The sequence below is a fragment of the Carassius auratus genome, chromosome 4 (genome assembly GCF_003368295.1).
Source record: "Carassius auratus strain Wakin chromosome 4, ASM336829v1, whole genome shotgun sequence".
In the NCBI taxonomy this organism is placed as follows: domain Eukaryota; kingdom Metazoa; phylum Chordata; class Actinopteri; order Cypriniformes; family Cyprinidae; genus Carassius; species Carassius auratus.
In genome coordinates, this window is record NC_039246.1 from 22,999,264 (window position 1) to 23,024,938 (window position 25,675).

The window sequence follows — 25,675 nt, forward strand, 5'->3', positions numbered from 1 at the left end:
GCATTCCTGTTTATTGAGGGTCTCTTTCAGAGGGCTCAAGAGCAGCTTATAAACTCCCACTAATTCAATTAAGCGGAGTTACAGCAGGCTGACTGGAGCCTCACGTGAAGAGTGATACAAGCAGAGAGAGAAAAACAAAGAAGAGAGGGAAAAACAATGAGTAAAATGGTAGGGAAGGGGGCGTTTTATGTTGCTGTTTTTCTCCCTTTTATCTAAAGAACATTTTCTAGTATCTGAACTTTGGATGCTGATACCAGAATGAGTCTAGAATGGTTCAGGATCTCTCTTTAAGGATTTATTCACCCAAAAATAATGATGTTAAGCAGGATGTTCATGCTGCTCTTTTTTCGTATAAATTCTGTATATATCATAAAAAGTGTGCATTAATTAGAACCTATTCCAAATCTGAAGCAACCAGACTGTACAAGACTGTAAATCGGCATTCAATGAACTCAGAAGCCTTGGAACATGATGCATATGTCGTATGAACTCCTCTTACTGTGTAATTTTTTTTCTTTATTGACAGCCCTTGATTGGCATTCACTTGAATTTTATAGAAAAAAAGAGGCTTGAACACACTGATAAATTTGCCCTTTTGTATTCTACGAAAGTCACTTCGTAATTCGGTTCAGAACAACCTTTAACCTTGAAAGCCAGGAGGTTAAAACCTACAGTTTATGTATAGTTGAAATATAAATGCTGTGAATTGTATGATCTGTTGTGTGTAAAAACTACTTTTTTATTATTTGCTCAATGAATGACATTTACAATACTAGAATAATAATAGGTATAAAATCGTTGTTCGATTTAAAAATAAGGCTCTACTTGTATTACTTGGTGCTCTTGGTCTTACTGTTTTTTTTGCTAGCATTTTAAAAGCAACATTATGGTGAGTTCATTAAAAACTTCTAAACTTTTTTTTCTAGCTTTCTAGTTCATGTTTTCTAGCCATCTCATTGCCAAACATATTTTTTTGTTACCCTCGTGTTTGGGTGCAACAGGTAAACCTCATGTGATCGTGCATTTCACATGAAAGGTGCATTTCTTACCAAAAAATCCCACACAAAGCTGCACTGTTGCTGCGTGAGAAAAGTGTGTAGGTGTTCACAGAGAGAAGTCTGATACAAAGCATCACTGTCACTGAGCCAGTAAAGTGATTTACTGTAGGTACACAGCCTGAGGTAGTACTTTTTGATTCCACTGTTCCTTCCTCAAGCTTCCACCACGCTTCAGAACAAACCCTTTGACTTCATCAAATCTGTTTTTCCCGTGGGACTACCCCCTAAAACTATCATATGCTGTACTTACAGTGTAATAGTATACCTCACTTAACAGGAAAACACAAAATAAAACAAAAATTTGTGATGCACACAGACCTGAATTTACACAAGATGTCTATTATATTGATTGTCTATTACAGAGAGACAATGGCTATGCTCTGGGGGAAGTCGTGGCCTAGTGGTTAGAGAGTTTAACTCCTAACCAGCCGCGGCGCTACCATTGGGCCCGGGTGGCCCAGGCCTATGAATAGTGAGTGATTCTCATTCTAGAGGTTCATCCAATAAGCAGCCCGAGGAAAGATTTGAGCGAAAGCTTCTCAGCCAATCAGCGGCTTCTACCCCACCAGCAAGTGATCCAATGAAATGAATGACGTTGGCGGACGGAAATAGTTATTAACCAGCTGAACAACGTAACAAATGAACAAATAAATGGAGAGAGAAACAGAAAGATTTAATTCCGTTTCAGTCTTTTTGTGTATTGAACGTTCATAGGAGATAAATGAAGTTAGCTTACTGCCAACAATTAAGGTGTACTTATTTGTCCGCTTGCCTTCAGCACTGAGCTGAGGACAGCGATACAAGTTGCTGTCCTCCTCAGTGCCGCAGAAAAGCGCTGGACGGAGATGAAGGGAAACCCGGTTTTTTTTTTTTTTGGGGGGGGGGTCATATTTTAACTGGCCCATCCAGTTTTCTGGAGGCCCACCTACAATAAAAATCCTGGCGCCGCTACTGCTCCTAACCCAAAGGTTGTGGGTTTGAGTCTTGGGCTGCCAATACCATGACTGATGTGCCCTTAAGCAAGGCACCGAACCCCCAACTGCTCCCCGGGTGCCGCAGCATAAATGGCTGCCCACTGCTATTGTGTGTGTGTGTTCACTGCTGTGTGTGTGCACTTTGGATGGACACACATACTTGGGTCACCATACTTGGATGTATATTACATCACGTGTAACACCTTAAATTGACAACCCTATGTAATATATTTACTGTAAAATACTGTAAATTGTAAAATAAACTGTTAGCCAATCACATCTGATGTGCTTGTACTGAGATATACTGGGATCTTTTTGACTCACATCATACTGATAATTTCATTCTTTCATCATACCCATATTCATAAGAGATCCTTTGCAAACAAGAGTGCTTGCTCAGATCCATTATACGTGACAGAGATTAGATCTCATAATATCTAGAAGCAAATAATACTTATATTGCTGACATGTGGTAACTGGAACATTAACTGGGCAAAGGACCAGGATGTTTCCTGTAGTGGGTACATTCTGCACAGGGTAGCCATAAAATCCTTATCACTTGAACAGCACATTAATGTCATAGAGATGTATAAAACACTGGCCTCATGCCAGTCCACTGACAGTATTTGCAAGTGATAAAACCTAAATAAACCAATACTCACGCACATGACAGAAAGGGGTTAGGTAGAAAAAGCCAAGCATGCGAGGGAATGATCAACTTTTGAGTCTGTATTACATTGTGATCCCTGTGTAAATACCCTTTGATTCCCTTTAAATATACTTGATGCAGAACGTGGGTTGGATGTTGTCTTTATGTTGTATAATAAAACTTATTGAGCCCTTCTGTCCTTGCCTGGTAAACACATCTGAAGGCTTCTGAGTTTGTTTGTTTGCACAGTGTAAGCACATCTTTTTATGATACATATTCCTCTGCAGATTACACATGCTGCAATGTACATAGCACTAATCTACAGCTAAAGTTACAGGACTCTATTTGTCCTGCACATGAAATCATTCAACAGAATTATTAATCATATATTTTTTTGAGATGAAACCAGAATGTTTCCCCCCACCCCTACAAAATAAAAAAAGAAATGGGTATAGCACCCATTAACAGGAAAGCTGCATATCATCCTAATGATTCCAGTTTACAACTGACATAAAATATTTGCTGGCTGTTATTATCATGACACTCTTCCGTCTGGGCCAAGGTTGCAGACAGAGAGGAGACTCTAAATGATTTTATGATTATACTTGGAGCACACACCTGCATTAAACCAGGCAAATAACAGACAGTAAACCTTAGGAGTCATGCGATGCTGACAGGAGGAGACTGACTTTTCCCCCAAACTAGGGGAAGTGCATTTAGCAGATACAGGCTTGCTCTGCGTGCAAACAGACCGCAGGAGACCAGAGGCCCAGATAAGATTACTGCTTTTGTGAGCAGTGCGGGGCAAATGGGGGCAAGTCTCTGCACACAGCCAAAGTTTGTGAGGTAAACCATACATTAAGTACTAGGTTTTTATCTGCTGCTTCACCACTGAAAAATATAAGCTCTGTTCCAAAGTCTTGTGAGCTGCCTTGCTGTCTACATAGGCAACAACTCCACACACCACACGAATAGCTTTCCAATTCGAAAGTGCTTTCAATAGAGTGCAACTTTTTAACAGCCTTGGTTTCCGAAATATTTTTACCATTCATTTCTCCCAAAGGAATTAAAAAAAGGCTTTGTTTAAGAGTTATAAAACCATGAAAAAAAAATTCTAACAGCTTGGAGGTGAATCACAACATTGCAAATTTTGATCCGAAGCAAAAAGTATTAAAAAAGCTGGACATAAAGACTGTGTACTTAACAGTTTTAACGAGGGAAAGTAATACAATCCCATGGAGCATTGCAAAAAACAATGGAGAAATATAAAACTGCTGATTTGAAGATTTAAAGTTAATTGCAAAATATGCATATTTCCCTAAAGTGTTCTTTTGGGATGATCCTTTAACTGGGGGTTTCTTGTCAGAATCATGGGTTATGTTGTCTTTCACAAGCAATTCAGCTGTTGAACATGACAATTAAAAATTATTAGCTGCAATAACACAGGCTGATTATAGAAAAATCACAGCTGAAAACATCACGGCTCAAAATCAGTCAATCAATGGAATTTCAAAAACTTCAAGAAACTGACTGCTTCACCAGTAGAGTTGGTTATTTGCATGTTGCTAAAGTAATGGCATGACAATAAAATGCATAAATACTAGTTTATTCCATGGCCAAAAACTACAATTTGCTGTTTCCCATTTATAATCAGAAGAAGTTGGTATGAGGAAAGCAGAGACTTATTCTAGATTCTAGATTAAGAAATAGACTCTTATTCATTTAAATGTGTTGAGCCTGTACATTTTAATTGTGCAGATAGCTAAAATATATTTTCAAAGCTTAAGGACTAAAATGTACAGAATTCAAGATCCGATTCAGTACTAATGGTAGAACACCAGATCATAGTTGACTTTCATGTCTGACCTACAGCCATACTGTCTAAACACAGAGTCAGTCCTACATGATTTTTCTAACGATGAGTCATTAATGTTCCAGCCCTCAAACCAAAAAGTGTCTTATGAAGTGGGTGGTGAACATTAGAAGTTCACGTATGACTTCAATGTGACAGCAAGGACATCCCATAATGACCTGAGATCTCTCATTTCACGGTGCCTTGATTCTGAAGATAATTGACCGCATGGAAGACCTTTATGGGTGTCCATCTTCTCAAGGGTGCCATTAGAGGAGGGTGGAGAAAAGTGTGGTTGGAACTTTCCACAACAACAACAAAAAAAGAAAAAAAAAAGAAAAATGAGTAAAGGGGAATGGCTAAATTGGCTACTATGTTTGTTGACTGGTCATGGCAACCACTTCAGATTTGAAATTCAAAGAAGAGGACTCGTTAATCCTGTTACTCAAAGCACAAAAGACGGATAAACGCCCAAAGATGTCACAAATGCTACTTTTCTAGTCATCATGAACGCAAGTAGTACCAAACCCATATGACTGAGTGACATTTGTGGGAACACAAACGGAGAAGCTTTCAAACATCAAAAAGGACACAAAAATGAAGAGTAGCTATACAAGTGGCTGATTTATTGTTGAAAACTGAAGCACTAGAGATTGACACCATCCTGTTTGTTGCAGTATCTAATACAATTTTGCACACTCATGGTCTATTATGACCTGCAGCTATTAAGTTATATTACTGTACTGAAGATCTGAATGCTTTGTTCATGAATCATACTGATCTGACTCAAGTTTAACTCTCAAGCTTCAGAAGCTCATTCGTCATTTGAAGCTATATGATAGGTATGTTTGGAACAGACACAGATTTTGGTCTTTATTTAGTAAAAATGTATCTTGAGTTTATGATTCCTGAATGAATTGATGATCTTTTCCAGGAAATGGTTGCTGTAGTTCGCAAAACCTCTCTAAATGATTTGTTTGTGAGTCAGATCAATTCCCGAGTTCACTTAGAAACATGGTTTACTGAAGGGTTTATTTTACCTGCAATCTTAAACATCATGTAAAAATGAACAATGTTTTCTTTGCGCAGTTTCAAGGATTAAGAGAACGCATGTCTGGGTTTCTGCCAGAGAATGAGTCTTATGTGGTCATGTAAACACACAAGTGGCTTTCCTACAGGTTTTTGACGAATATCTGAAGTAACAAATGAATAAAAGATATGCCGCAAACACTGTTTTTAAGTCTTGAACAACTTGAACCACTCGAAAAATGTGGTTTTCTGGTGTGCTTTGAAAACTAATCATTTCACAAAACTGTCTGAATGACTTGTCCATGAATCAGACTGATCTGACTCAAGTTTAACTTACAAGCTCCAGAAGCTTGTTTGCAAGCAGTATGGAAGTTTTTATAATACTTTTTGGTGCTTTTGAGTCATGTAAAGCTAGAAAACCCCATTCAGTGCAACCTTCCTTTAGTGTAAAAATTTCTGCTTCTAAATAATGGTTTGTTACAATACAATTTCTTTTGAATTAAGGTTCCTGTACTGGTATAAAATATATATATATAATACCAAGATAGTATAAGCATGTGTAATAAAATCAGAAAATAAAACACTGACAAAAACATCAGCTAAAAGTAGAACCAGAGAGCTCTTAAAAGTAACACACAGCATAAGAGCCGAAAATAGCTGACTGCTCATTCAGAAGCACTGCTCACGCAGCAATTACACCACAGCAAGTCATTGGAACCCTTAAAACACTGGCCGTTTTCAGATGTTATCGGATGACAGATTTATTCTTTATTAATGATAATGATACCCCAGTCACTCTATTTTCAGCCAGTCTTGGTTATTTCCAGACATATTTAGCACTGGCAAATCCGGGTGTTTTATTTCCACAGAATAGTTGAGGCTTAAAATCTGAGCTGAAACCACAGACCACACTATGGCACTACGTAATGCCTGATTAAAGAGGGGGAAAAGTGTAGGCCGAGCGAACAGCAGGCGATCCCTTCATTCGGTAACAAAGATGAAGCAAGTGGCCCATCAGCATTGCTTTGCCCCAAATGATCTTAGCACACAGTGAAGCAGGGCTGGACGCCAAGTTTTCATAGTACAAGTATGCGCAAAAGAGAAATCAAAAGTCACCCATTTCTGTCAGGGAGCTTGAGGGGCTTTTCTGCTTTTCTCAAAGTGACTGACAGATGTTCAATCTAAGGCCCTGCCAGTATTTGGAGCACGTGGCCATTTTAAGACAAATGTCACATCATGTGATATCAAAAGCGAAACTCCACTTTAGTGGCGTGCTTTGCTGTTGTGCTATCATAACTATAGCTGATAAAACCGATGCTTAAAACTTAATTACATACATAAATGCAGAAACTGTGATTAGATAAAGGACTATAAACTAACTATATTCACTTGCCACAAATGAGGTTCACCTCTTTGGAATTTTAAGTTTCAGTTCTGCTCTAATGCTCTCAGCACAAGAAAATGAAACTAAATGAATTACAGACAGACAGGAGACACTTGAAGCACCTGATAGATTCAGGTTTTCTTTGTGTGCAAAAAAAAAAAAGCATTGATTTCCTCATAAACAAATCTTTCCTGTCCTATAATGGTACAAAATGAATGAGCGATTGGGCTGTGCCCTTGGCACGGTGCGCCCTCTAGGCGTTGTCTTCGCTGTTTTGGCTTAGTTAATTGAATGACTTGCTCTACTGGACTTTCCAGCCCAGTGACGTGCTAAAATGAGGTTCTACCTTCAGCTTCAGATGCCTTTTTCTCTCATCAGAGACAACAGGGACACATAATGAAGGTGCTCTGGTATTTCCCACACCCTCCTTTATCTCTTTAATTCCTCATTCTTTCAAATGTAACGTTAGAGGTGAGGCTCACCTTTCCAGATGATGAGTGTCTATTTTCTAAATGCTCAATAACTGCCGTGGTACAAAGGTCAATTTTTTTTTTTAGTATTTCTAATACTATAATAGTAGAAATTATACTTCTATATTAAGCCTATTTTTACTCACAGGTTATTTTATTTACATTTTAGGGAAAATCCTCAGTTTAAAATTGTGTACAAAGAGCATTGTAAGTCGTTGCTTTTATAATGCTCACAAAGCAATCCCAAATCAGGGTATCTCTGGTATCAGTCAACAACAAAAATAAATAATATAAATAAATACCACAGTGAAAATAAGACAAAAAGATAAAACATTTATATCTTAAATTTTTTTTTCTTGCAGAAAAATCTTAATATCCTTAAAACAAGACAACGTATTAGATAAACTGATTTTGAAGTTTAAAGTACTACCCAAAATGTGTCAAATACACTATGCTTCAATTAGGAACAAAACATATTAGCCACGGAGGTAATAAATACCCCATTTAATACATTTTATCAAAAGGGAAAGCGATAACATCTAAGAAATCAAATTAATTCTGTTCTTTTAAACTTTCTATTTATCAACTTCCTATTATATAAAAGTTTTTGCCAAAGTATAAATCAGCACAATGATTTTCAGAAATGTTTATTGAGCACTAAATCAATATATCAGAATGACTTCTTAAGGATCATGTGACACTCAAGACTGGACTAATGGCTACTGAAAAGTCAGCTTACATTTTAAAATATATTAAAATATAAAGCTATTTTAAATTGTAATAATATTTCACAATATTACTTTTAGCATTTTCACTATGATTGATTAAATAAATGAAGCTTTGGTGAGCGTAATGCTTTCTTCAAAAACACTGAAAACATTTTTATTGGCCATAAAACTTTAAAGTGCAATGTACAGTTAGGTCCATATACGTTTAGACACAGGCACAATTTTATTGTCTTAGCTGCTGACCAAACATATTCAAGTTACAGTTATATAATGAATATGGGCTTAAAGTGCACACTCTGATCTTTAATTTGAATCTCATCAAAATTGGAGGAAAGGTTAATGAATTAAAGCTGTTTAATATGTACCTCTCCCCTTTTTCAAGGGACCATAATAATTAGACAATTGACTCAAAAGCTGTTTCAGGCATTGGCTATTCTTTCATTATTTCTACATTAATTAAGCAAGTAAAAGATCTGAAGTGGATTTTCCATGTGCCATTTGCATTTGGAAACTGTTGCTGTGAACCCTTATCATGCGGTCAAAGAAGGTGAAACAGTGAAACAAGGTGAAACAGCCAATTGTTAGCCTTCAAAAACAAAACAAAACCATCAGAGATAGCAGGAACATTAGGAGTGGCCAAATCAACAGTTTGGTACATTCTGTGAAAAAAGAATGCACTGGTGAGCTTAACAACATGAAATGGCCTGGACGTCCATGGAGGACAACACTGATGGATGATCAGAGAATCCTCTCCATGGTAAAGAAAAACCCTTTCACAACATCCAGCCAAGTGAAGAACACTCTTCAGGAGGTAGACGTGTCACTGTCAAAGTCTACCATCATGAGAGCAAATACAAAGGGTTACTCACAAGGTGCAAACAAGGCATCTAAAAACATTTTAAAAGCCAGACAACTTCTGAAAAAGCATTCTTTGGATGACTGAAATTAAGATCAACCTGTACCAGAAAGGCGGGAAGAAAAAAGTACGTAGAAGGCTTGGAACAGCTCATGATCCAAAGCATACACCATCTGTGAAACATGGTGGAGCAGTGTGATGGCATGAGCATGCATGGCTTCAGTGGCTTTGGGTTACTGGTGTTGAGTGATAATGTGACAGAAGACAGAAGCAGCCAGATTAATTCTGGAGTGTATAGGGATATACTCTCTGCCCAGATTCAGTCAAATGCAGTAAGCTGATTGGGTGGTGCTTCATAGTACAAATGGACCATAATATACAGCAAAAGTAACCCAGGAGTTTTTGATGATAAAAAAGTGGAATTTTCTGCAATGGCCAAGTCAATCTCCTGATTTCAACCCAATTGAACATGTATTTCACTTGCTGCAGACAAATCTGTGTTCCCGTAGAGCATTGCGCTATCAAGTGCGAGGTTGGGGGTTTGATTCCCCGGGAACACATGATAGGTAAAAATTGATAGCCTGAATGCACTGTAAGTCGCTTTGGATAAAAGCATCTTCTAAATGCATACATTTTATTTTTAAATTTAAATTTAAATCCAAAGGAAGAAAGACCCACAAACAAACATAAACTAAAGTCAGCAGCATTAAAGACCTGGCAAGGCATAACGAAGAAGCCAAAGGAGTCATCACAAACCCAGTCTGGTGATGTCCATGAGTTCCAGACTTAAGGCAGTCACAGCCTGCAAAGGATTCTCAACAAAATATTAAAGGGGTCATTTGATGAGATTTAAAATTTTCCTTTCTCTTGTGAGTGTTACAAGCTCTTGGTGCATAAAGATCTTTAAAGTTGCAAATACTAAAGTCTCAAATCCAAAGAGATATTCTTTATAAAAGTTAAGAGTCAACCACAAACCCCCTAAAACGGCTTGTTTTAAAATGCCCCTACATGTCTACGTAACTATGTGGGAAGATTTGCATAGCGCCACCCAAATGTTTACTTAAAGAAAGAAGGCACACATTTTATTCTTGCTGTTGCTGTTGTGGAAGAGCCAGGGTGTTAAATTGTGAAAGCAAGATATAAGTGATTAAGTTGTATTTACAACACTGTTCCAGAATTTTACAGAGGATAGCCTACAATGTCGGTGTCTGTTTCTATAAAGTTGGGCAATTCCAACTTTGCAAGGGCAGTCTGGCGCTTCTTACTCACAGTCTTTAAGTAGGTTTTTATATGTAAAGGATTTGCCACTGATTAATCGAATGTGAGTTTTGAGGCAGTGTAGAGTGAAAATGGAGGGACTGTTGTAATAAAATTGTTGTAATTTCTAATCATTTTATGTTACATTTTTGTTCAACACCTTTAAATTAAAGCTTGAAGTCTTCACAGCAATTTCATCTTGAATGTTTCATTGGAATACACAGCCAAAATTATGAGAATTGTGTCAGGGTCCAAATATATATAAACTAGGGATGCAACAAATATTCGACAACTGAAATTATTCAGCCAAAAATAGCAACTAATGACTAAAGTGATCAAATAGAGACACGCACTAATACAGCAAACATGTCTGCAGTGTGAAAGTATTTTACCTATCAGAGAAAGACAAAGAAATCATTACAAGCATGAAGCACTGACAGCAAAAGACTGTTTAGTGCTGTATCACGTCTCCGATTAGAAGAATAAGTGGCTGATGCTGGAGGTTAGGCTTCTGTATGAGGATTGAAATCACGAAATGACCTCAAACAATTAGTAAACAGCAGAATGTTATATTTTCGAATTCATCCATGGATTGCATTTATTTTGAGAGTGCTGCACAAGCTCACGGCGCCAGGGTTCAAAGTCCAAAACGCGAGGACAACTTGCGCTGAACTCGTCAGTTGCTCAGTTACAATTTTGTGATTTTTTTTTTTTTACAAAGGCATGTCACAATTTGATACGTGTGACAAACATCTGTCCAAATTTATAATGAGATTGATTTAGAAGAGAAGCACTAAGATCTTCTTGCGGGTTTCTGTCAAAATAAAAGCAGATAAAAAGCAACAACTCCATCGACATTCATACATGACAGTATTGTAATTTTACCGTCATTCTGTAAAATAAAATAAAAAAGACAATAATAATGATACTTATAATTACCCTACAACAGCACTGTTAATACATTTATTATAACATTCAGTGTTCAAATTGTGATCTGTAATATATTGTAATGTTTTAAAAGAAGTCTCTTCTGCTCAACAACTTATAAATTTTAAGTTAAATTGTGAAAAAAACGTGTTCGGTCTTTGGCCTTCGGCCCAGTGTTTCATTTTGTTCGGCTTCGGCCAAGGTTTTTCCATTTCAGCGCATCCCTAATATGGACCTTACTGCATATTCTTAAATCTTATTATCATTCATAATTTTATTTAAGGATGTTAAGATATTTTTTAAATTCATCAAATTCATTTGTCAGTACACGTTTTATGTTTGTACACATACTTAACCAGTGGATTGCTTGACAAGAATCACATATGAAGCAATTATAATGACACAAATGAAATCTTTTGCCACAGTGAGTTAATGATTCGCAGCTATGCAAAATAAAATAAACACAAGCATGCCTCGGATGCAGTTAAGCCATAAATTCATGGGTAATTTTCTACTGGCAGCTGACAGCTTGCATCTATTAGAAGTTGGAACAGTGCCTATATGCTAACTAGGTTCAACAGAGGTGCAAAGTGAACAATGTAGTGCAGAGATGAGCGTGACTTTGCCCTGTGTCGTTGAGAACACTGCTGTTTCTTTTTGATGTTGGTCATTTGGACAGTTACATATGGCAGGGGTGTGAGTGGGAAAGTGTGGTGGATTTTCAAATAAGAGAGTTTAGTCACCGGCTAATGGTCAGAATGGCACAGCCCATGCACGTGAGTCGACTGGTGGAGTTGTTTGTAGCTGATGACAGCGTTTGCTCTCGCCCATTCATCACGTAAAGCACATATACACAACACATTTTCAAATCTCACACACCCTTTCGAATGCTGACTACACACACACACACACCTAAACACAAACAGAACTGTGCAAATTCTTCACAAAGGCCCTCCCTGAAATGTAACCAAAGCCACAAACTGGACAGCAGGGCTACTCCGGTTTCCAAACAATTCCAGGGAAAGCGATGAACTCATCTCCCTGTAAATATACTGTGGTAAACTCCTCCGTTCTTTGAGTGTTCAGGATGTCAGAATATGTGTTTGGTAGGTGATGTCATTCTATGCAGAGTCCCAGAAAAGGTAAACAGTGAAGTCGTGTAAAACAGGTCTAAAAGTTGGTGGCCTGTGACTAAAGCAGTCCATATATCAAAGATGGAGGAGGAACCAGGAAGTGAATCAGCTGATTCCACACCCATCAAGGGAAAATACAGAATAACAATGGATTCTTTCTAAGACCACATTTAAATCCAACGAGAGCTGTTTGGATATAATTCCATGTCTGTCTGCTGCCTAATATAGTACCAATCACAAACTAAACTAAAAAATAATAAGTAAAATTAGCAGCACAACAGTTAAACATTGAAAATAAAAAATGTTTCTACAGCACCAAATGGGCATATTAGAGTGATTTCCAAAAGATCATGTGAAAATTCAGCTTAGCCATTACAGGAATACATTTTCAAATGTATTAATATTTTAAGTTAAATTGTAATGTTTTTTACTGTATTTTTGATCAAATAAATTAACATAAAAAAATTAAAATCTTACCAACCCTAAACTTTCAATGGTAGTGTATAAATATACATGCATATACAGTAGGAAACAAGTCAAGAGCAAAATCTTAACAAGTGTTGCACATTAAAACGTGAGCATTTTCTTAAATTTCATCTCGGCATGACTGGATTTGTTGTTACTTGCTACTTCACACATCCGCAAAATTATGACTACAAATGGTTGTAAAAGATATTCACAGAAGTTAAATTACCCATAATTTGAGATGAATGCATAATAAATGTTCACACAACCTACAGACCATTTGAGGTTTTCTCTACAGAAGAAGCCATTGTGACTTTTCCATCAACCTTTGCAACTGTTTTGTAACACAATCTGTGAAAATAAAGCCCATTTTGCTCATTGTGTTCTTTTTTGTTCCTTTTCATGCACTGCTTAGTGGAGTTAATTGTTGTTGGAGCATGAGGCAGCGTCATCCTGCACGGGCAGTGGTTAGGCTTTGTGGTCAAGTCAGAGACAGCAGGCTCCAGTTCGCAGTCCTATACAGACACAGCTACTGGTTTCAGGCGGGCTCCGTTTATTTAAAGATGGACAACCCTGTGAAAGGCCTCACTACTGTCTCATGGCAACAAGTCTCAGTTCCTAGATGTCAAAGCCATGCATTTTTTTTTTTTTAAATCTTGGGTCATCCTACAGGCTTCTTTGTTGTAACTTTTGATAACTTTTATGCCTTTTTAACAACTGTCTCCCATGACTTTCATGCATCCACAAAAGATCTAAATGCCTGAATTAGTCAATTTGCATTTTTCAACACTAGTCATATCGAGATGAAGCTCAAGAGAACAGTGAAAGTCCACTGATGCAAAGAAAAGCAGCAAGCCCTCACATACACTTCACACAGGAAGTTCAAAGTGAGACCAAACAGGAAATGAATAACATGATAACTTACTACCTGATGACTAGAGACTGCTAACAGCAGGTCGATCCAAACACACCCACCACACATCCTTTTTTTTTTTTTTTTTGCTCTCTACTGCAGTTGTAGAATTTTGAAGACAAAAAAGATGGAAAGCCGAATGGTTCAGAAGAATTAAACTGTGCACATGTGCTACTTTACTTTTTAAAGCCAGCATATTTTGGTTAAAGTCATGCTGGTTAAAAGTTTATTTAGATTTCAATCACAATCACTTAGATAAGTGGTCTAAATGTATTTTATTTTTTCTGTGGAAGGCATAGGACAATAAAATGTTCGTCCAATCATATCCCTCAGTTGGAGGGCTATGATAGGCTCTTCTACCTGGCTGTCAACGTTTGTATTTGCAAGCCTCCATGTCCCCTGTTTGTGCAGACATAAAATGTGACCCTGGACCACAAAAGCAGTAATAAGTAGCATGGGTATATTTGTAGCAACAGCCAACAGTATTCAAATATCATATAATATTTTAGTCAAAATTATCTATGTTTCTTTTATGGCAAAAATCTTTAGGGGATTCATCTAAGTAGGATATTATTAAAATAATAGGATATTATTTATCATTGCATCCTCAGATTCCAGATTTTCAAATAGTTGTATCTCAGCCAAATATTATCCTATCCTAACAAACCATACTAATCAATGGAAAGCTTATTAATTGAGCTTTGGATTGGATTGGAAAAAACAGTGGTTTTGTGGTCCAGGGTCACAAATGTCATCAGCGTGGTCCATTACGGTATTGCAGACTGAGCGAGAATGGAAGGTGTTATTAATGTAATATTATGTACTGTAATATTTTTCCACCGGTGAATGAGACATGAGGTAACCTAAACCCTCCACCAACACTGTCTCTCAATGTGTCGCTGGTTGGCCTCTGGTCTGCCTGAGTGTGTTCATGTGTTTTGGAGGAGGCGTGGCTGTGGAGAGTGATTTGCAGGGAGAGTGGGATCTTATGGTTTCACAGCTAGCTTGCTATCGTTAACATCTAAAAAAAAAAAATCACCTATCCTTCCATTTAACTTCTCTAGCACAATGAATTTTCCCATGTGGTACACAAAACTTCAGCTTGTCTATTAATGCCTTCAGATTAGTAATGGCTGATTCATACGATTCCCTGCTTAAATTACCTTTCTTGAACTAGCAATTCACTGCAGCCATAATCATTGCCAATATCAAGACAAAAGTGCAAATCCTGCAGAATAAAACAGTGCAAATTGATGTTTTAGTTCTCAAGTGGACAATGAAACAATACATTAATATTTGGCTTATTATGAGACCAGTTAAAAGGGGGCTTTTCTTTGATGTTTTCAATTATGGAACATAAAAATGTGTAATGGAGAACACTGGCTTTAGGAGAGGACCCAAGAGATACCGGCTGTGCTTATGTATTGGTTTGTTTTCTAAAAATGTGTTATTTCTGTCTGGTGTGTCCACCATCAGTTTATTCTAAAACATATACCAAGTGCAAGATTTCACATTAACATAGTTTCAAAATTTAGCTTTGTTTTGTTTAAGTGAAAAATAAAAAAATAAGCCACAGTGAAAACAACAATTCAAGATCACATCTGCACTGTGACTCATTGACCACCATGTCTGTCACCTATGCCATATCCTATTCATGATTGATTCTTCAAGTTCTCTAACTCATTTTGGAGTTCCCCTTTTCCCAGCGCATTAACGTCATTCATGCTTTCCACAGGACTCAGGGTTTGCAACAGTGGCTAATAAAAAATACAAGGCAAGGTGCAGCACACGCAAAGTTTTGCTGACTACCACGTCATAAACCATAATAGCTCATGTGTTTATGATGGCAATGCAATTTCTCTTACATTCAGATCTTGTTTTTTCCTGCTGATTAAAAAAAAATAAATAAATTAAACAAAAGTTTTAAAATTGCATTGCTCATCTGAACAAGCAGAGTATAGCAGGCTGGGGCCAGAGAAATATGTTTTACTTGCACCATCAAGCCAGTGTTTCACTGTGACTGTATATTATATTCTCTGACCATTAATATGTCTTTTATATGCGCAGCATAATTGGATGTACGGTACTGCTGTTACAAAGTCATAAAAGTATCAATATCTAGCTGGCTAATTTAAAGGTTTTGGAGTGACTGATTGAAAATAACAATAAAGAACTCTAGAAATAATTTTAGTAGTGTACTGATGTTAAATATTTTAACTTGAAGACTTATTATATAAAATCTTTAAAACAAGATTTATTTTCGTAAAGCAAAACACTGCATGACAAATTAAACTTGGATAAAGGGAAAAACTCTGGAATTGCAGTAAAATAGTGTTTATGAATTTATTGCTGTATATGTATATTTTTAGGTTATTCAAAAATGAATGTTTATTTATGAAAAACTAAAATGATAAAAAATATTTTACTGACAGATATACAGGTACATCTCAGTAAATTAGAATATAGTGGAAAAGTTCATTTATTTCAGTAATTCAACTCAAATTGTGAAACTCGTGTATTAAACACAATGGACCAACACCAGCAGATGACATTGCACCCCAAATCATCCCAGACTCTGGAAACTTAACACTGGACTTCAAGCAACTTGTGCTATGAGCTTCTCCACCCTTCCTCCAGACTCTAGGACCTTGGTTTCCAAATGAAATACAAAACTTGCTCTCATCTGAAAAGTGGACTTGGACCACTGGGCAACAGTTCAGTTCTTCTTATCCTTAGCCCAGGTAAGACGCCTCTGATGTTGTCTGTGGTTCAGCAAATTCCTTGACCCATCTGTGTGTGGTGGCTCTTGATGCCTTGACCCCAGCCTCAGTCCATTCCTTGTGAAGTTCACTCAAATTCTTGAATCGATTCAGCTTGACAATCCTCATAAGGCTGCAGTTCTCTCTGTTGGTTGTGCATCTTTTTCTTCCACACTTTTTCCGTTAACTTTCTGTTAACATGCTTGGATACAGCACTCTGTGAACAGCCAGCTTCTTTGACAATGAATGTTATCCTCCTTGTGAAGGGTGTCAATGATTGTCTTTTGGAAAACTGTCAGATCAAGTCTCCTCTTGAATGTATAGCCTAGTGAACCAAACTGAGAGATCATTTTGAAGGCTCAGGAAACCTTTGCAGGTGTTTTGAGTTGATTAGCTGATTGGCATTTCACCTTATTCTAATTTGTTGAGATTGGTGGGTTTTTGTTAAAGGTGAGCCAAAATCATCACAATAAAAAGAACCAAAGACTTAAACTACTTCAGTCTGTGTGCATTGAATTTATTTAATACATGAGTTTCACAATTTGAGTTGAATTACTGAAATAAATGAACTTTTCCACATCATTCTAATTTACTGAGATGCACCTGTAGACAAACATTTCGACATTGGGCCAATCGACAATGTTCTTATTGTAACTCCCTGCAAAGATTCCCATTATCTGTTTTGGCATAACTTGTCAATGTCGCCTCGGGTAATGTGACAACACATTTAAAAAATTCACATAAACTTCGATCAAACTGTGCTATTCTTGCTTCCTACACACTCATAACCTTTTCATTCAGGTTTGAACTGGAATAAAAACCGCTGAAGCATAAGGCCTTCAGTCTGCCAAAAGTCCCTCCATGCATTTGCCTTGGAGCAGTTGATTTAAACTATGAAAAAAAGTGGGCCTAAATCAACTGGCTTTATTTATGATCGTCCATAAAGAAGCATTGTTGAGTATAGGGTGTCTTAGTCAGACAGTGCGGCTGCGAGCGGGATGAGCTATGTGGGTGCTTTGGTGCTGAGTTTGTCCTCTGATTAGGTCACGGATCCTGCATGGGTTAATGTGTAACTCTCGTGGCTTACTGCGCTTGCCAAGTCCAGCAAACATGAGGAGGAGTGGGAGGGAGATATGGCTGGCTCCTAATCAAATATGCTATCAAATCGTGCAATTTCTCGACCTTGTTAACATACGTTGGGCCAGAAAAGGACCTGTATGGGGCACAGAGGGGGAGTGTTGATAAGGTCACAGAAAACCAAACCATGTGCTCTCTAATTTACACAGACTCATAAATTAACACTATATCTCTATCTGTCTGACATGCACACAGATGCATTTCTTGTACATGCAGCACCACGCTTACATTTTAAACTTTATCCCAGTTTTATTGCTAAATGGGCTGCTGATTTTCTTCCCCTACACATTACGCATAATTCATATGAACTTTAGAGCTGTGTCCTGAATCTGGCTGCTGTAATTTCGGAGCTAAAAGATGACGCTTGTGGTTCATTTGCTCATATCCTGTGGGCAGGCTGAGGCTCTTCCTCCTGCATGCAAAGTCAGATGCCTTGGTCGTCCATGAGTTGATGTCTAACAGTTTCATGATCTGGTCGCATTTCATTTAAAAACCAAAGGATACAAATAATTGTCAGTTTCTTTTCATAATAACGAAACATTTCACACAATTTTTAATTATTGCAACATATCAATTTTTTTTTTTTTTACAACATTTTTTTTTTAAACATTGTTTAATGTTTTCAGCAATTTCCATTTTCAAATCATTATTCTTTTTTCCGCAATACAGTAATTTCCCTTCTAAAATTTGCACAAATTAAAGGCTTTACAACAAATATTACTATGTATGGAACACAAAAACTGCAATTAAGTTTAAATTAAAATTTAGTCTTTCATTCATATATATGTGTGTGTGTATGTATGTATGTATATACATACATACACACACACACACACACATATATATATTTATAGAATTATAGAATATATATATAAACACATATACACACGCCACACACACACACACACATAAATTATGTATAAATTATACACTTCCTTATGTCCTTGTGTTTTTGTCTTTTCTTTTCCAACTTTTCTTCACAATATGTGTTAATTAACCTACTGGTAAAGGATTGATAAAAAAAATCTTTAATTTCAGTCACACTTTATTTTAAGTTCTAATTTTTGCTATTTACAACCTATTAACTAAAACTTTTGCCTCAAACTTCTTATTTGCTGCTTATAAATAGCTTTCAAGGTAGTTGTTAAGTTTAAGTGTCATGTAAGATTAGGGATGTAGAATATGGTCATGCAGAATATGTGCTTTATGAGTACTAATAAACAAGCAATATGTTAATAATAGGCATGTTAATAAGCAACTAGTTAGTAGAGAGAATTGGTCCCTATACTAAATTTTACTGAATTATTTCTTAATCCAGATCAGATCCTATGCACACTGTTGTCATAACTTGAGTCATACAAAGACTGGCAGAAGAAAATTGGATTCCAGCGGATGAGACGAGACAGAAGAGGCACGCAGACATTGGCTTCATTAGAGGAGAATATTGAAGCCACAAGGTAACCCCAGGGCCCGTCTCACAACCCAGCTCTCTCAGCGAGACAGAAGGAGATCGAGAGAGATGTTTGTATTGTACCTCTCACACTCTCTTTCACTTCATCTCCATCTCCCCTCCTTCAGTCCAGAATGGGTTATTAGGTCATACGGATGTGTTGAATAGACATTCCCATGTAGAGCCAAGAAGGAAGCAATCAACGTGCAGGCATGTAGTTGAAATGCCAGTGAGATTAATGGATAGTTTGCTGCCGTTCTAGACTACAATATGCATCCTGAATGGCCAACTGCATTCCACCATCTTTGCGCCTGTTATCTTCTCCCATGTCCTGGGAAAGTATTTTTCAAATGGAGTTCTTCAAGTGATTTAAATTCATTTATGCTGCGCCTCCTACTATGTAAAACTATGTGGATGAATGACTCACCCATTATTATACAACAATAAACAAGTCCATGGGAAGTTGACTAATTTATTCACTTTAACATTACATTTCATCTAGTTGTGTTAAAATGGAAAAACGTGTCATGTAATACGAGCTAAAATACAGCAATACTAGTACTTCAGGCAACCCAACGACAAGTAAACCTTAAAAATCTGTCATTTTACAAATCACTAATGTGTAACATGTTGCAGTGACTAAATGCTAAAAGAGGCTGCTTTTGAAGACCAAAAAGACATTGCTAGATGTCAATGTGCATTTGATGTGGGCAATGATATATGCCCATCAAATGCAAGAAAGATGACTAAGGCTGAACAGTCTGACAATCAAGCTGAAGAAAGTAAAATATATGTATTTATGAGAAATACTGTACAAATATTGTCATCTAAACATGCCTTTTGTCACAAAGTTCATAGACACTTACTTTCTTCAAAGACGCCGCAAATATTGGACATGTCATGCATGTGGCCTTCTGAGTCTTCTCTGACTCCAAAGGTTCTAGAAACTTAAACTATGTATTAAAAATGTCCTTCTGAGGTCACCGGATAACAGCAGCATGATGTCACCAATGTTTTCGATAAAAATTCCACTGCACATTCCTCAGAGACAACAATGTTTAGTGTCAGAGGGACAAGTGCGTAAGAACTAGACAAATGCTAAATGGAAAAGGAGAATGTTTATTGTAACGGGACAGCAGGACTTGCATCAAAATAGCAAGGGAAGGAAAAGAAAATTAGCCAAAAGGCTTCAAAACAAGACAAATTCACTTTCAAAACCCTCAAAAGGCACAATGTAGATAACTTTCTGGACTTTCTTTACCACAGATGTAAATCTACTGTATCTAGGCCGTAGTGTAGGCAGCGAGTGACTGTAGGCCTTTATGAGCCTCCTGGCTCGCTCTGAGATGTTTAAGACTAAATTTATCCTCAACAAAACACATCAATTAAACAATGTTTGCTGTACTCTGGAGTCAACCCCTGCATGTTACATATAAACCATGCCTTAAGTCAAAAAGGCTTTCATTAGATTTACTGATATTTACACTACACAGTACGAAAAGTAACAATTACACATCAATAAGAAATTTGTGAGCCCCAGATGCCATTTATTAGATGTAGTGCACCACAATTTTTGTTTTAATAACTTGGGAATCTAACATATTAAAGAGGCGGAATCATACAAAAAACACAGTAACTTTCAGAACTCAGCACTTCCTCCAAAAATATTATTTATTGAAACAAACCACCAATTATGACCCACTGACTCATACAAAAACTAATGACTGTACACATTTAGATTAACAACGCCCACTGCATGCTGAGAAACTTGGCCTGCCTGTGATGAGGAAGTAGGATATTGTAGATTATTTCCTAAATTTCAGAACAATAAACATTAAGAGTGCAATGCAAAAGTCTGACGAAATGTATGGTATTCCCAATTGTGTGTAGCACCTACTACTCTGCACATTCTGATGAAGGGCTCATTGTTAGGATATTAACAAACTTCCTGATCTCTTTTTCATTAAACAGAAAAGGGTAATGTTTAAAGTTAGCGTGAAATCCTGTTTATTTAATATAATTTAGACTTTTTTTATTTCCCTCGTAATTTCGTAATGTTTAATCGAAATGTTATGACTCAATCTTCTGGTAAAATGTCACATTTCTCTCAGGTGACATATGCCAGATTTCTCATTTAGTCTGCTTAAACTCCATCCCTTTGAACCGAACCAAGTCCCCAACATACATTTTTGTCTTTTTCGATAACCTAGACAATGGGAAAAAAGATCTGTCACTACTCATGCTAAGTACTTTAAGTACTGGTCACTCTTTTTCATGCAATTACAGTGGATGGGGACTGAGACATCCAAGCTTGAAAAAAGGTGCAGAAGCACCATAAAAGTAGTCTTCTCAAGTTACACAATAGCTTTGTATAATGAACAGCCCAAAATTTAGACATGAATGACATGAATAATGACAGGCCGACAGCTCTGCACATCATTCTGAAAGATTCGAACATCAGAAAAGCGCAGGTAAAGTTCATTGTTAACAATCTCCCTAATCATTTCAGTCTTGACAGTTCGAGCAACGCATTTAAGCTGGTATTGTTTTATGAACCTGCCAAGTCAAGTCATCTGAAGTCAATACAAAAGTTTGAGTGAAATATTCCTTTAAAAGATACAGTGGCAAAAAAAAGGCTGCTGGATGAAAAAGGATGAAAAATAGTCATGAAAAAATAAATGACTTTATTATAAAGGGAAAACACGACTCCTTCAAATCCTCCTGGCAACTAAAACCACCCGAGCTCTTCAATGCATGATTTCATCTAGACTGTTTCTGTATTTGAGAGAGAGTAAACTTCTTCCCCAAGTACAACTGAGAGAACAGCAGTAACTGTAAGATACGTAGTAAACAGATGCTCAGACGTGGCATAGCAGTGACCTCCTGAGCTCTGGCATGTGCCCTCCTCTCAGACATCCTGAGCATTGCGGAGTTGTGCGAGCGTGTGTTTGCACTTAAGCTCTCCTCTTATTTCATGCACCCTCAGCCACATTTGTTTTTTATGTTGGGGGACATGGTCAAAGACTGCTCTGATCCGACTGCCTTGATCCTTGTACACTAGAGACAGTGCCGTGCTCATTTGAACCAGCCCAGAGACGACTTCAAAGCATGACATTAATGTCTAACAGCAAAAGGAAGTATATCCTCTTTCCATGTATTGTGATCTTTCGGTTGAGAAATGCCCAACAGTAGTGGACGAATAAGAGGGAGGGGGAAGAGCCAGAAACATTACAAAAAATATATTTTATACAAAGAGATAGAGAGGCCGGCCACATCTGTAGAGCATTTGTGTCTCCACACCCACTTTCGGACAAAGCAACAAACAATCAAATACAGAAACGCACAAAAAATATGGTGAAAACTAGCTATGACTAACTCTCTAACTTACCAAGAGCAAAACTTAAGTAAAAAAATTGGCTTTGGCATGTAAACAAAACAGAACTGCCTGCCAGTTGGCTTTATATAGTATAACTTTATAAGGAAATGCAACATAATACATAGATTCAATCAAACTAGAAGAACAATAATATGCTTCTCTGTGATGCAAGTTACTTCAGTGATTCAAATCTAAGACATACAAATCATCTGCTAAAGAAAACATCTGTTGTGACTCATGTCCTCTAACAGCTTTTTATTCCCCCAGTGGGAAATTTACCATCAGAACTGCATCTAGGATGCCTAAAGTGCTGTTCTTTTCCAAAACTCAGACCCCTGTGTGGAATATTGCACACATTAAACCACCAAAAGAAAAATCTAAGAAACAAAATCACAATGTGTCACGTTTTGTGTGAAGTGTTTTCAAATATACAAAGAATGAAATAAAATATAATTTAATTTAATAATATTATTATTAAGAATAACACTTATATACATATAGTTGCAATCCAAATTAATTATAAATTATAATTATTAATGCCTCATTCATTCATTCATTCAAATTATTCATTGACCTGCAAGACATTTTGCTGCCAATCTAATTTTATGAAAACAATTTAACAAAGGCATCAGTAAACTACTATAGAAAGTTTAATAATGCACATTTGAGTGATTTTGAGAAAATAGTTAATAATAAAAAGTTTAATTGAAAAAAATTAATTGGTTCTAAACATATTATTATGTTTATTATTCAACCAAAATTTTGCCATTCAAATTTTGAGCTTAATCTTTCCATCTTTAAGAATTTAGAAGCTTCTCTTAACTCTACACTGCAATCTTGGCCTATTCCTCACTTAAAAAAGCTTAAAAATCACTAATGATCTTTGGTTTTCACATTGCCACTCCTTTCTTCAAATTCCACCAAATACTTTCGAAGAGATTTGAATCTGAAGACTGAACAGGCCATTCAGGAACATTATACAACCGATCCCTGAACCAACTTCATTAGATTTGGATGTATACTTTGGGTTGGCTGACCTGCATGAAAGTCCAAAAGCATCATAATCTTTGCCAAAATGGCGTGATTTTTCAATGAATCCATGATGTCCTTCATATAGTTAAGATTTTCTCTTCCTGCAACAGCATAGCATCCCTATAACAGACTGGTGCTCCTCCATGTTTGACCATGGAGATTGTGTTCTTCTGCTCATATGCTTTGCCCCTTTTGCACCAGACAAAAGACGATGATCAGACGCTGATCCACAGGTCCAAAAAGTTCCAGTTTGGTCACATCATTTCATAAAATATTGTTTCAGAACTCAACAAGTCTATTCAAATTAATTTGAGCATTTTCAAGTATGACTTTATGTTCGTCTTGATCAAAAGTGGTATTCATCTAGGTGTCCTGACATCAAGGCCATGCTCGTCTAGTGTTCTTGTACTTACTATTTTTTTCTCCTTTCATCAGGTCATGTTCCAAGTCTTTGACAGTAAATTGAGGGTTTTTCTCAGTTGCTCTGATCAAACATTTTATTCCCCACGATGATATTGTGCTTTTATTCAATGGCCTCAAAGGTACAACAAATTTTTAACTTATTAATAAGGCTGCCAGCTGTCTCTAGAAACCTTTAGCATCTTGAAAATTTTCTTGTAGCCACAGATAATAAAATAATGTATTCTCTATAGGTTTTGTGTTGTCTTGGCCTTATTTGCTAATTAACTTTTGCACATTCATGGGGGCTAAATATATGCATAGCTTATTCAGTTTTGTTACAGAGTCTCTAAAGACTTCATTGTGTTTTAATACAGTTTTGTACTACACCATACAAGTGACTTCAATAGGGGTTGAATAATTATGACAATGACTATTACAAAAAGCTGGCTTCCTGCTTTAGTGTTCCTTGCTTCCCAATCTAAAAAAAATAGTAAATTACATTTAAATATTGTTGGCCTTTTGACGCATTGCTTTTGCTCCTCTTTTCTAAATCACTTTGGATAAAAACAACTGCTAAATGCAGAAATGTAACACCAACGTTTCACATGTTCACTTTGACACTTTGGGATGCACATGTGAGAAAAGGACAGACAGTGTGAAAAAAGAAGCAAAAACAGAGAAAGAGGCAGTAAGAAACTTTAGCTGCTTACTTTCCTCGGCAGACAGGTCTGCTGCTGACTCAGTGCAAGTGATTCACACTGCATTGGGGCACAGTGCAATGAAAACCAGCACTCAAACTGCCCGACAGGCATCTAAAACCCATCCCTGACTCCACTACAACAACTCATCCAATTTACATCAGTGGCATCTTGGAGAACACAGATGCTTTTGTTTAGAAAAATAATGTTTTACACACTATTTGATGTAGTTTTTTTTTACTTATGTGTCAGCAGGGACTTCAGAATACACATCATCTGCAAAACTAGATAGAGAGGCAAACACTTGTACAGGGAGGGTAACTACTGTCTGAAGGCTGCTCGACTGCACCATAAAATCACAATGGCCATCACACTGAATTGTGGGAAACTACTGATGTCCTGTCTTGGCTCAGCATGCACTCAGACACTCTCTCACATGCCTAACATAATATCCCATAGGAAGAAACTGGAGATCTCTGTGAGCGGTCTAATTTTCAAGACAATTTGCTCATAAACTGGTTAAAATTAAACGAATGTTATTGTTGGAACGTAGTGCTGCTTTGCAAACAATTTTTATCTGGCACTTTATTTAAAGAAATTGTATAGCAAAAAAACATAAATGGAAACGGTGAACCTGAATCAAGGCAAACGCATGTCACAATCTGAAAAGAGATATCCATGATACCGTTATTGTACAGAAACAGAAACTCACTATGAACTCTAACTATTGACTCAACTATGTCCTTAGTTTGTGCACGAGGGATAAGACAGTTAAACATGAGTGGAAGTGCCTTGGTAACAGCATTTTACTCAATGTTTGGAAAATTTCTGTGCAATTAAATTTAAACATAGGACAGTTCGAATTTTAAGGCAGGGCTCAGCGATGCGCCAACTTAGCCATGCCCAAATTTTGTCTCTCATCAAGTTTTATATTTTGTTATAAAAAAGTCATCTTAATGGCTTCACCAAAATCCCTCCATATACTGTAAAAGTAGGATCCACCCAGCATCCATCAGCTACCTGAAGCCTTACACCATTATGGCACAGTGAAACGGAGTCCGTGCAGGTGAGTGTGTCGGCACAATCCAGATCTTGAGCTACATCCTGCCACATTTCTGTCTAATTC

The 25,675-nt window shown here is 37.0% G+C and overlaps 1 long non-coding RNA gene across 2 annotated transcripts in view; it reads right to left on the reverse strand.

Moving 5' to 3' along the window:
• LOC113063101 (uncharacterized) overlaps positions 1–19,960 on the reverse strand; it is a 53,252-nt gene extending 33,292 nt beyond the window's left edge. For both annotated transcript variants that reach the window (XR_003278630.1, XR_003278629.1), the window contains exon 1: positions 19,908–19,960. This is a non-coding gene — a long non-coding RNA (uncharacterized LOC113063101). The remainder of the gene's footprint in view (positions 1–19,907) is intronic.
• Between the last annotated feature and the right edge of the window lie 5,715 nt (positions 19,961–25,675).